Source organism: Haemaphysalis longicornis, unplaced genomic scaffold, assembly GCF_048455015.1.
Source record: "Haemaphysalis longicornis isolate Haplotype H1 unplaced genomic scaffold, Haemaphysalis longicornis Haplotype H1 scaffold_12, whole genome shotgun sequence".
Lineage (NCBI taxonomy): Eukaryota > Metazoa > Arthropoda > Arachnida > Ixodida > Ixodidae > Haemaphysalis > Haemaphysalis longicornis.
In genome coordinates this window covers 54,798,188-54,808,834 of record NW_027526225.1, presented here as the reverse complement: position 1 = coordinate 54,808,834, position 10,647 = coordinate 54,798,188, and positions in this window count along the sequence as shown.

Sequence of the window (10,647 nt, the reverse complement as noted above, 5' to 3'; positions counted from 1 at the left end):
GACGCCCGTTTAGCGGCATGTTTTAAAGAGTCGCCCGGAGGACAAAATTACTCCCAAGGCAGAGGCTCATCCCCGTTTGTCAAGCCATGAATGCATGCTTCCACCGTTGAACACAAAATCAATTTTTTTTCGTCATAAAAGCACGTCATTATGTAGCGTATATACGTTTTTTTGTATGCGTAAAGAATGACGACACATAGCCGCCTGCACCCTCTTTTTTTCTTGTCTTTTTGTAGTTTTTGCTTTTCGGTATAAAAGGCCTGTGAAATAACAGGCTTCACAACGAAAGTAATCTCGCACTGCGTATCTCGCTCTCTCAGTCCATATCTATGTATGCATCCATCCTTCCATCCATCCAATTCAATCTAATCCGGTGCAATTCAACCAAACCTCCTCCATCAGTCAATCTGACGCTGTCTCCCTAAAATGCGGGGAAGTGGCTGAAATGTGACCGCTTGAGTTGTTCTCTGAGTAAAGAACAGAAGTGACCACTCAAAATTTAAATACGCAATCATGAGGGACCTTAGAGCCTTCCTTCCGCGTCTTAAAAGCAGTCGCCCACCTGCACTGAAAGCTAAGAGAACAAAACAGCCTGTAGTCTCCCGTTGCGTACGGAACTAGTTTTGGCGCGGCACGACGGACCGCTATACTCCACAACGCACAGACAACAGGCGAAAGTGAAACAGCGGCCAACAAGTTGGCAACAACAAAATGTGAGGCGACAAGCGCGTTTGACAAACGACACTCTGTTGAGTGAGCAACTACGTCGTTTGCAAGCGACGCGCCGCTGAATAGTGAGCTGTAATTAGATAAAGACCTGGAGATGATGAGGGAACCACGGTCCCTAGTGAAACAACCAACACGACATTAATCCCTTTTTTACTCCTTGATTTTTTCTGGCACGCTGCGCAAGTTGGAAAAAGAAAAAAAGGGGGGATAGGTGTTTATGAGTGTTGTAGTGCGTACGCGAGGCTAATTAGCCGGAAACCTTGCAAAAAAAAAAAAAAGAACTAGGAGGGAAAAAAATTCCCCCGCATTTCCCCGAGGGGGAGAATGTGAAAGTGCGAATGCACGGTTGTCGGCCCGCTTGCGGCGCTTGCGCTCGGCCCCCGCAGCCCACCGCCTTCTCTTCCATCTCTTCCATCGGGTTTGTAGTATCACGTGTACACCACGCAGTTATCAAGCCGCTATAACGCCGCTGAGTCGCCAACGCACGCCGCTGACGACGTAGTTTGAATGCGTTAAAGATATAAGGCGCGTCTAACACTGATATCACCGTCGCGTCCGTAGCTTGGTCGGTAGAGCGTCGCGCTGCGGCCGCAAAGTTCTCGGATCGAAACCTGGCGCCGGATGCTGTTTCTTCTTTGAAGAGCACTGCGGACGCCGCCGACGCCGCCGCCGCCGGCGGTGGATGGTTTGGGGTCGCTTATAAAGTGCATTGCACTTAAAACTCTCTTCACACTTTGTGTGCTTACACTTGCGCAGTGGGGCCCGAATTCGCGAAGTGCTGTCCTAGTCACGATAAACCAGAGGGAAATACTTAACGACACCATATTTGGTTGTATATGTGGCTGGTTATACTGTTAGCACATTTTCGTCTACTTTTTTTACTTCACACACACGGCGTGTTGCATCCAATGGGGACGCTAGACCAGCACAAACCCGCGTTCGTTTCGCGCTCACGTTGTGGTTTTCAGGGATCTGGGGACGACGCGTTTATCGCAGGCTGAGCCAAGGAATGATTGAGCGATGCTTAAACATTAATAATATTAGGGAAATACAAACTTTACGTCAGGGGTTAAGAGTACGTGCGGGAAAAGAATATACAAATGCAGAGAAGCGTTATGCAAGGAGCCTGAAATTCTTAGTAAAAAATTAGCAGCGGCTTACCAGGATATACGTAGCGTGAGCTAAGGCTCAGCTGGTTATTCTTAGGTTTCCTGATTGTCTGGGATTAACTGACTATCGTGGTTACTGTTGCTAAAGCGATTTCTAAACAAATCCAATCTAATCCAATCCAGATCTGATTGTAGGGTTTAACGCGCCGACGCAACGCAGGCAATGAGGCGCGCCGTAGTAGAGGGCTCCGGATTAATTTCGACCACCTGGGGATCTTTAACGTGCGCCGAAATCTCGTACACACGGGCGTTTTTGCTTTTCGCCTCCATCAGAAAAGCGGCCGCCGCGGCCGGGAATCGAACCCGCGACCTCGTGCTCAGCAGCGCAACGCCTTAGCCACTGAGCCACCGCGGCGGGTTCTAATCCAATCCAGTCCAGTCCAGTCCTGTCGTTGCTCCTCGCCCATGGCTCCTCCCGCAGCACGGCTCTCCAGGAGCCTCACGAAACGGCTATCAAGCGGCTCCGGCGCAGCGTCAGACTTGGCTACTGCGCAACGGAGGCGCACCGCTAGGCTCGCGCAGACGCCAGTGCGTCTGCCGCGGCTATGACGTCACTCCTCTGGAATGCGTAGACCGGCGAATGTGCAGACTCATTTCTCTACACACCCGTACTCCAATTGGATTGGATTTCAATCCAACACAATCAAATTTAATCCAATTCAATCCAAATCCAATTAAATCCAATCCAAACTAAGCCAATCCGATCCGATCCAAACCAATCCAATGCTCCTCGCGCTTGCGCAGAACGGCCCTTCACGGCACACGCGAAACTGCTCAACCTCGGCCAGTGCAGGGCATCCTCGATTTACCGGTCCTGGACGATCCGCGTACAGTCCGAGGACTGTGTTCCGACCGGAAGTCCCATAGGAATACATGGGAAAATCGAGCGCCGGATAGCGCCTCGGGCAGTCCGCGGACGATTCGGGACTGATAATCGAGGAGGCCCGCAGCTTACGCTACAAAAGCGGTCAGCAGTGTAATCGAGGACTAGGACAGAGAAGAGAAAAGTACAGAAGAAAGTTGCTTCCAAAGTTAAAAAACCTCGTTCCGTAAGTTGTGGTCCTGTGAAGCACATTCATAACATGACTAATGACACATCTGAGCTTCACGTCTTGAACGAGTGTCGTGCTGCCCTTGGGTATTCCATGGCGAATGTGATTCGACCCTAACGTTGAAGTTGAAATTTATCCGTAACTAACGTAAAAGATCGCGTTTTAGTTATTTAAAACTGCTTTGCACGGGAAGATTTTTCGACCAAGAACAGTTCACAAACCACGAACCACCGTCTGCCACCTCACAAGCTGAAATAGCTAGTTGACGCGAAAACGACCATAACAGGAAAGCCTGTCGCTTCCAACTCGTTCACGCGCATTATGTGGCAAGCCACTGGCCACTTGAGGCCTTACGAAAACAAACACCGAACATAAATGCCCTGTTTACGAACATCAACACCGACAGGTAGCTGCGTTGAAATGCCGTCACTAAGGTTTTGGTCATTTAAAATGCAGGCATGAAAAGTTCATCGATTGATTGATTGATTGATTGATTGATTGATTGATTGATTGATTGATTGATTGATTGATTCGTTGAAATGCCGTCACTAAGGTTTTGGTCATTTAAAATGCAGGCATATGACATTTTCATTGATTGATTGATTGATTGATTGATTGATTGATTGATTGATTGATTGATTGATTGATTGATTGATTGATTGATTGATTGATTGATTGAGACATCTCCTCGAAATCGAAACGATGATGTGTGCCTTATCAATCATATTTATAGCCACTGAGCCACCCACCTGGGTGGCTCAGTGGCTAAGGCGCTATGCTGCTGAGCCCAAGGACGCGGCTTCGATTCCCGGCCGTGGCGGCCGCTTTTCTGATGGAGAGGAAAAGCGGAAACGCCCCTGTTGACGAGATTTCGGCGCACGTTAAAGATCCCCATGTGGTCAAAATTAATCTGGAGCCCTCCACTACGGCGCACCTCATCGCCTGTGTTGCGTCGGAGCGTTAAAAACTACAATCAATCAAATCATATCGAAGGGCTACCCCCTTCACAAAGTTGGCTTTCCATCGATGAAGGTATAGCTGCAGCAAAGTACCCTTTACAGAATGTTTTATTTGTCGGTCGTTGAACGCTGAGAAACCGAACTAGCCTCGCATCCACGGTGTCGCCGTAGAGCAAGAAGTTCGAATCAGAAAAAAAGTGGGGCTATTAGCATGCACCGCAAGCTGATCAAAACACGGTGCTGCGAGAAGTTGCCGCGCATGCCCTTTGGAACGTCAAACGACAAACGAAGCTTTCGCTTTCAAAGCTCACACGTAAGCCGCGTTGCTGCGAGAAAACAAACAAAAGTGAGCCGTCCAGTCAGCAGAGCCGGCTGCTCTGTGTAAAGGGCACCCGTGTAGGGAAATAAATACAGAGAAAACAATAAATATAAGACTATTGCGCAGGCATTGTTTTACTTTGGCTGGGTGGCTGAATCGAGTCACAGACAGACGGACAGACAGACAGACAGACAGACATACAGACAGACCAAAATTTCTGGGTTTAAGTAGCCCAAGAAAGACTATCGTCTTTAAAAAACAAAGACCCAGTCCGTCGCTTGCGAAGAGCCTGCTTTCAGCCTGCTCGGAACCTGGGCGGGCTGCTAGGCGCACCGACGCAGTAAATGTCGTCGTCGCCATCAGCGACTGCGAACAACGCCTCTTAGATAAGTCTCCGCCTCCGCGACCGCCTCCGCGACCGCCATTCTGTTCTCTCGCAACGTGAGTGGGTGCAACGTATCTCACTGTAGCGATATGTATCGTTTTAATCTCAGTCAACATGAGGAGCAAAAGGCCCGTCGTTAGCCGAATATCGTGACGTAGGGCGGTGACTACCTTCTTCTCTTGAGGGCGTTTTTGCGGGGCCCGACCCCCAGCGATGCCCCACAATAAAAAGCCGACGGCGCGCGCTCACCACAGTGGACACGGGTCCGGAAAAAGGAAGATGCGCGAACAGAAAAACACCGCCGAGATAACAGACAGGCCATGCACCGCCTTTCAAACCAGAGCACTCTTCGCCATGTGATTTGATGTCTGAGTAACGACGTAGTGACATTGTCATAAATTCCGGCAAGCAAAAGAACGGTAAGGCTGTCATCAGCCGTAATGTCATAACGTCACCAAAAGGACTCTTTGAGAAGGAGGTCAACAACGCTAATGAAGTAATCGGTGCGTCGGAAAACGAGAAAAGCACTCACGACTGTCGGAACGAGAACTTACGAACGATAGGAACGTGGGGGGACATAAATGCACACAAAAACTAGGAACAATGCACTCGTTCCGTGACGACGGAATGAAACGAAACAAACGGGCGAAACTAATTCGCTTAACCGAATAAGAGGGCAGGTTGGACACTGTTATATACGGAATCGACCACCACGGCGCCAGTCGGGGAAGAAAATAAAGCAGCTACTAGTGACTGCATTATCTCGCGTGGCGTGCGAATAAAGGACGTTCGGACAGTCCCGGGAAAAAAAGGACAATAAGGGTGGAAGCGAAGACACACGCGCACGAACAAAAAAATCCAGAGCCAAACGGGTGAAAATGCCGCATAGTCATGCGCGTGGGAGAACAGCGGGAGACAGAATGGCGGTCACTCAGGCATGTGCGAGCGCTTTGAAGAGGATGGGAAGAGGCAGAGGCAGATGAAGAAGATGAGAACATTATAGTAGTGCGGAGTACTAAGGTCAGCCGACTCAAAAAACAGTTGGCTAGCATGAAGCAGCGTCCACGCAATAAAAGAGACGAGTGGTCGGTGCGCTAAAAGAGGACTTGTGCCGTTCGATTGCCGTCAGGTTTTACGCGCTTGGGGACAACGATCAAATTTTCGCGTAAATGATTTTTTTTAACAGTGGAGCTGTTTAGGCTGAGCGATATCCGCCCGTCGAGTCCAGAAACGCCAAAGTGTGAGGGAAGGTGGCGAGCAGGCAAGGAGGCCACGTTGGGGGGGAGAGAGAGAGAGAGAGAGAGAGAGAGAGAGAGAGAGAGAGAGAGAGAGAGAGAGAGAGAGAGAGAGAGAGAGAGAGAGAGAGAGAGAACGCCTTTAATGAAAGCTGAAGAGGTCAGCCCAACTAACGGTAGGGCTTGCTACTCCAGATGGGGTGAATACAGTGAGGTGACGGGGTGAAATAGAGACAGAGAAAAAGAAAAGAAAGAAAGGGGACTAAGAGGCGAAATGCACACATATACAAAATGTACATGCTCAGAGGGTCCACAGAACCTCTTCAGGCCCTGTTTCCGCAAGAAAAGTAAGCAGTGTTTTTGTACCCAGCACTGCCTCCTCACGATTTCGCCAGGGTCCAAGGAAGTGTGAGGGTTCTAGAGGACATCCGCGTCGTAGTCGCACAAGTGCCTTCGATGCTGTTGCCCGCTGACTGGCATGTCGCGAGCAGTGGCTTAAAATGTGTCTGATGTTGTCTGTAGTAGAGCACACTGTACACAATGACGACTCTACCCAGCCCAGCTTAAACAAGAAGCTTCGGGTGTGTGCAACATTAAGTCGCAGCCGGTGTAGCACGCGGTGCGCTTTGGCAGACCCCGTGGATACAGGAAATCGCACTGAGGGTCTATAGCATGAAGAGGCCAATGGCACGTTGGGATTGCGCAGCTCAAAGAACAGGAAATGGTGAGGGAGGTCCCGGGAAGCGAACCCGGGGCCTCCACGTGGCGAAGCCGGCCACCAAAGCACTGAGCCCGAGAGGTGAGGGATTCGCAGGGGCGGGGAATGTTGCTCCCCGTGGTCTAAATCCAACCTGGGTCCCCATGTGGTTGTGAAACCGGCGTCTGTCCAATTGAGCCATCATCGCATTCCGGGCGCGCAGCATTTCCTTTGGGTTCATAGCGCGGGCGCTGGCTTAATTCGGACTTGGTCGAGGGTTATAGCGCGTGCTAACGCGGCCCACTTTGCGATAGATGTGAAAGCCTGCGGACGAAACGATCCGGGCCTGCTAGTCACGGAGAACTTTCAGCGGCAAGTTCGGGGATACATGTTAGATGCAACAGCCGGGTCGAAGGGTCGCTAGCTCTGCTGTTTCTCAAGCCTTGCACCACTAGGACAAGTTGCAATTTTAGATGCGAAGTAGCTTATGGTCGAGCCTGTTCCCTCCGCCGTTGTGTGGGCGCCGTTGTGCGGCGTCCGCACCCCCACTGCCAATGCCTGGCCAGGCACCGCTGATGATGATTGTGGCAGGATGCCCCTAGGGACTGGCCAACCAAAGAATCCATCACGAGATAGCTTCGCGTTCAACCACCGCCGTCATCTTCCCGTAGGGGAACCCTGAGTAGTATGCGAGGCATTCCTCATCTCCTCTCCGACGGTCCTCTTCTCTCCGGCATTCCTCCTCTCCTCTCCGGGATTGCACAACGGATGGCAACACCTGCGACTCCGCGCGCGATAATGCGAAGCAGCTTAGGGTTACAAACGCGACGGTACACTGTAAAAACGATCCGTTATTTCACGAACAAATTACGGACCAGATGGCCGTAATAAAACAGAGCCGAGTTCCGTTTGATGCAGAACAAAGAAAACACCCGTAATTTAACGGAAATGCGCTCCGTCCCTCAGTATACGGATGCTGTCTCCGCTACATGTCAAACGGAATCTTTTTCTGCTTTGCAAAATACGGACGTTTCCTCTGTATGACGCAGAACAGAAACAGATCAGTTTATTAATAACTGCAAGAAATATATTGTCGTGTCGATCGTCGGGAATCGATCGTGAAGCGCTAACTGCGCCCCGACAACATTCGTGGCGTAATGAATGCGGCTCTGTTTCGTTGGTGTCTAAAGTGTAGAAACTTAGTGAGGACGATGAGGCCCATACCGCTCAACACGAGCGCTGTATCTTGTCTTTACGACGCTCCGGCGACGTCGCTGCCCCGGACCTGCAAACTGCACATGCGTGTGTGACCGGCACACTTGTAGAAAATATAAGGTCATTTGCGTGCAGAAGCAGAGTTGCGGAAGGTAACTTAGTTCTTAAGGAATCGATATCTGCCGAGGTATTTAGCCTAAAGCTTAAAACCAAAACACAGCAAGCACTATTCATGCAGTGCTAAATCGCAGTCGCAGCCAGTAACACACATTTTTGCGAGCGCTTTCGCGAAACAGCGGAATTGATGGCGATCAACTATTGTGGGGGCTTCGCGGAACCTTACTGCGGAAGCGCTATTTAAGAAATCGCACTTTATCAGCCAGGAAATCTGTAAGCCAGCTAGTAAACACCGATGTATGCCGCACGCAGGGTGGGCATCCATGTAGTATACAGGTTGTTCGGCACAAGTGCAGCGTTCGTGCGGTGGTGCTCCCTCCGCGAAGTCCACTTCCGGCCACCGTAGTGAGCGGACGTGAGATGACGGGCTCTTTTAGAGCGGTTTCAGCGGGCCAGCCGGCCCGCGGTAACAGGTTTATTGAGCATGACAACGAGTATCAGGTTTTGCTGCCCACGCTGCCCACAGGACGAAGTGTGTTGAACACCGTGTTTTTGCATGGCGATCTGCGTGCCCGCCCGTATCGCGTCGAAGATTTTCGCGATACGCTGGCGCAACTGGGACTGCTTTCCGAAGTAGTCGCCCTTGGGGCTTATCAAATGAGCCACTTATGGGCGGTTACTTTCAAGAACCCGGACGGAATGAAGAAGATTTTGGAAAACCCGGAAGTCAAGGTGAAGGGGCACCGGTGCATTGTCGTCGACCCGTCAAACCAAAAGGTACGACTGAAGCTGCACTGGTTACTTTACAACGCAGCTGACGAAGATGTCCGCGTCGCCCTCGCTCCCTACGGGAAAGTGGGGGAAGTGTGCAAAGAGAGGTGGCGAGTCACTGGAGTTCAGGAGAAAAGCTCGACAACCAGGACGGTCAACATAACGCTCAAGGCTGGGCTGAAGGTGGATGACTTGCCTCACCAGTTGAGAGTAGCTGGAGAGCTAGCCCTATTAGTAGTCCCGGGACGCGCACCACAGTGCCTGCGCTGTGGCTCGACCGGGCATGTCCGGCGCGAATGCAAAGTTCCGCGGTGTACGTCCTGCCGCCGCTTTGGTCACGAGGCCAGCGATTGCGTGCGTACGTACGCCAAGGTCACGGGACCAGCGTCTCAAGGAGAGATAGCGTCCGAGTTCATTATGGATGAAGCTGACGCCGAGGACGCGGCCAGGGGCACGGAGAACGCCATGGAGGAAGAGACGCGTCCTCCGGTGCTGCCGGAGCCAACAGAGAATCTCCAACGGCAAGAGGACCAAGGGCCACCAGAAAATAAGGAGGAACGTCCAGGCGTAGCTGGTGTTTCGGACCCGGGGCAAGGCCACGGGGGAGACGTCAGCTCAACCCCTGTCACCAAGTTTGAGGATGACACAGACGCCATGGATGCGAAATCAGCGGGCGTGAGCAAGCGTCTGCGTGACAGCGACGGCAACGGGGACGGCAACGGAACGCCGGGGCTGGGAGAACCGCCTTCAAAGGCGGCCGCTCAGCGACGGCAGACGACAAAGCTCAAGTCCAGCGTTGAGACTGAGCGGCACAAAGGAACCGTTCAGCTGACTTGAGTGTCCCTAAAGTGTGTGTGGTGGTGGCGTGATGGCGGGGCAACGCGCGTTTGGTGTACCTGCTAAAGCATGAAGGCTGTACCAAGCTACCGCCCGGGAGCTACTACACCGCATTCTGGAGAGCGCAATGCAGCGTGCCCTCGTGTACCCCGTCCAAGGGACTCGGTAATGACGAAAATGAACAATGTGAGCGCTATTGGAGGTCTACTGCCACGCCTTCGGAGTAGTACCAATTTAAAAAAATGGTTAAACTTGAATGGCCACTTCATATTGGCACCTTAAATGTAAGAGGCCTTGGTAGTCGGCGAAAACAGTACCAGCTGAATCGCCTGATAAATGAAAAGGAACTAGATATTTTGGCTGTGCAGGAGACCAAAATTGGGACTGAGGAAGGTACTGATGGCATGGTGCGCGCCTTCGCAAATCTTTTCAGTGTGTGTGTCAGTCACTCGGTCGCTTCATCGGCAGGGTGCTGTATTTTTGTTAAAAACGCCATAGGCATTGAAATTGAAAGTGTCATGTCCAGCGACAATGGCAGGCTAGTTCTTTGTGATTTTTCTTTTTCTGGTGGTAAATTTAGAGTAATGTGCATTTACGCCCCTAATCCTGTGAACGACAGGAATCAGTTTTTTTAAAGTATTTCTAACCATCTGAAGTGTGATAGGAATATCATTCTTTTGGGTGATTTTAATTGCGTGTGCGCACGGGAAGACCGCGTAGGATCGGGGACTTGGAACGATAAGAGTGTAGAGACCCTTATTCGTATGCTAAATGAGTCTGACGTGTCAGATGTGGCCCACTGCTCGGGTAACACGAGCACGGTGTGCTACACGCACTTTCAAGGAAGCAGCCATGCGCGCCTAGATCGGATATACGTCTCCCTGGAGCTCTTGTCGACGTGCAATAATTATGCAGTCGACCACGTATCATTTAGTGATCATTGTCTTGTCTCCCTTTTTCTAGGGGGGAAGGGGAAGGGGTGCAAGAAATTTAGTTGGGAGTTGTGGAAATTAAATGCTAAGTTACTAAAGGACAACACTTTCAATAAAACAGTGGAGGAGATTTTCGTTAAGTGCAGAGATGAAGTTGAAATTGGGTGGGGAGCAAAATGGGAGCTTTTCAAGCAGGACATAAAAATGAAGGCCATTGAAAGAGCGGTCTG